This window comes from Arabidopsis lyrata (assembly GCF_000004255.2).
Source record: "Arabidopsis lyrata subsp. lyrata unplaced genomic scaffold ARALYscaffold_6, whole genome shotgun sequence".
NCBI lineage: Eukaryota > Viridiplantae > Streptophyta > Magnoliopsida > Brassicales > Brassicaceae > Arabidopsis > Arabidopsis lyrata.
Genome location: NW_003302550.1, coordinates 18,271,953 through 18,273,758, shown reverse-complemented (window position 1 = coordinate 18,273,758; position 1,806 = coordinate 18,271,953). Strand labels below are relative to the sequence as shown.

Genomic DNA, 1,806 nt, shown 5'->3' with positions numbered 1-1,806 from the left:
TGTTGATTCTACGAGCCGATCTATATGAGGGAGAGGAAAACTGTCTTTTGGACATGCTTTGTTAATGTCAGTGAAATCGACACATACTCTCCACTTTCCATTTTTCTTTTTGACTACCACGGGGTTTGCTAACCAGTCCAGGTATTTTACTTCTCTAATCGAACCAATTTTCAAAAGCTTATCAACTTCGTCATTGACCGCTTGTGCTCGGTCAGGACCCAGTTTTCTTCTTTTTTGCTTTATTGGTTTAAAACTGGGATCGACATTTAAATCATGGGTAATGATACTTTTATCGATTCCAGACATATCTTTTGCCGACTAGGGAAAAGTATGTTTATTTTCTTTTAGAAATGTTACCAATTGATCTTCGATCTGGAAATTCGGAATCAATTTCAATTTTTGTGGTAACTTCATTCGAACTGAGACCACTTGGGTAACGCGAGGTGCTTTCTTGCTTAGCGCTTATCATTAATTGCTATTTAAGCTTTAAACGATGTCCCATGAGGTAGCAAGATCGCGACGTTTCCTGATCTCCTCGAATGCTTTCTTTCTTGTTTGTCTCTTCTTTCACTCTCGATACCTCTCAGTCTCGTTCCCTCTCAGTCGCAATCCCTCTAGATCTCGATCGTCAGTTTCACTGTCGATCTACAAACCCCTCTCAATCGTCCCATGCATCGATCCAAATCAAATTGGTGAGGTCGAAATTGAAATCAAATTTGGGGTTTCTTTGTGTTTATTTCATGTTGGTTTTGATCCGTTTCGGTTGTGTTGCTCTGTTGCAGGAAGATTTCAGTTAAGTGACTACTCAGTTCCCGTTTTCTCTTCTGAACTCGTCAATGGCGGCTTTGGTTCTTCTCAATCATGCTCAATCTCTCTCCGTCGGCTCACACGGTTTTAGATCCAATTTTATTTTGATTTTCGGACATGATTAATCTTGCTTATCACTTATCAGACTTGATATTGTAAGAACTCTTGTTGATTAGAAGTGATGACATGCCTTTTATATTCTTCGTGGAGTTGTAAGATGAGAAATTTCATGAGTACAATCACTTGTATCTTTTTGCTCATGTTTCTTTTTTGAATCTCTGATTTTGGTTTCTCATTGTGAAACAGGGTAATACATTCAACAATTCTCATTGCATCACAGACTCAAGGCTCAATACATTCAACAATCTTGGTGATTCTTCTTCTTTTCCTTGATTTCAGATTGAACTTGATGATACTTGCTTCAAAGTTTGTATTGTCTCATGGAAATTACACAAAAAAAAAAAAAAAAAAAGAAGAACTTGTGGCTTTACTCAAGATTGTGAAGCTTTAGATTCTTGATTCAATGACTACTTCCTTTGGATATTTAGCTTTAGTGATTGAATTTGTGTTTTTTTCATTTGTTGCAGGTGAGATATTTCACTTCATGCAATTTACATTAGGAAATCTATCAAAAGGGTTTTGTTATTTTATTTTACTCTTGAGATTATAGTTGCTAAATCTGATGAGTAAAATTCTTATAGGGCCAAGCATGAACTGTTGTTACCTTTGGATGTTGGTTTTTGTTTTTCTTTGCAGGAGAGATGTGAGAATATAATCGACTATGTAAAAAGGCTTAGGCTTTTTTTTTTGTTAAAAAAAAGGCTTAGGCTTTGCATTAGATGGTTTCAAGAACTCGAGTTAGCTTACGTCTTTGAGCAAGAGATGGAGATTGATGACAAAGTGAATCAAACGAGAAAAAATCTTGTTCGTCTTAGACTTTTTAGGCTATTAACTCGATCTGCAACTTTTTAACTCAACCACATATAAACTTCTATGTCA

At 36.1% G+C, this 1,806-nt stretch overlaps 1 long non-coding RNA gene across 3 annotated transcripts; it reads left to right on the top strand.

Moving 5' to 3' along the window:
* The first annotated feature begins 528 nt into the window (after positions 1–528).
* LOC110227505 lies at positions 529–1,806 on the top strand. Of its 3 annotated transcripts, none has more exons than XR_002331198.1 (3): positions 529–692; positions 783–1,177; positions 1,564–1,806. It is a non-coding gene; the product is annotated as an uncharacterized LOC110227505 (long non-coding RNA). The 3 variants fall into 3 exon arrangements; XR_002331197.1 differs by having other exon boundaries at positions 1,395–1,806; XR_002331196.1 differs by having other exon boundaries at positions 783–1,806.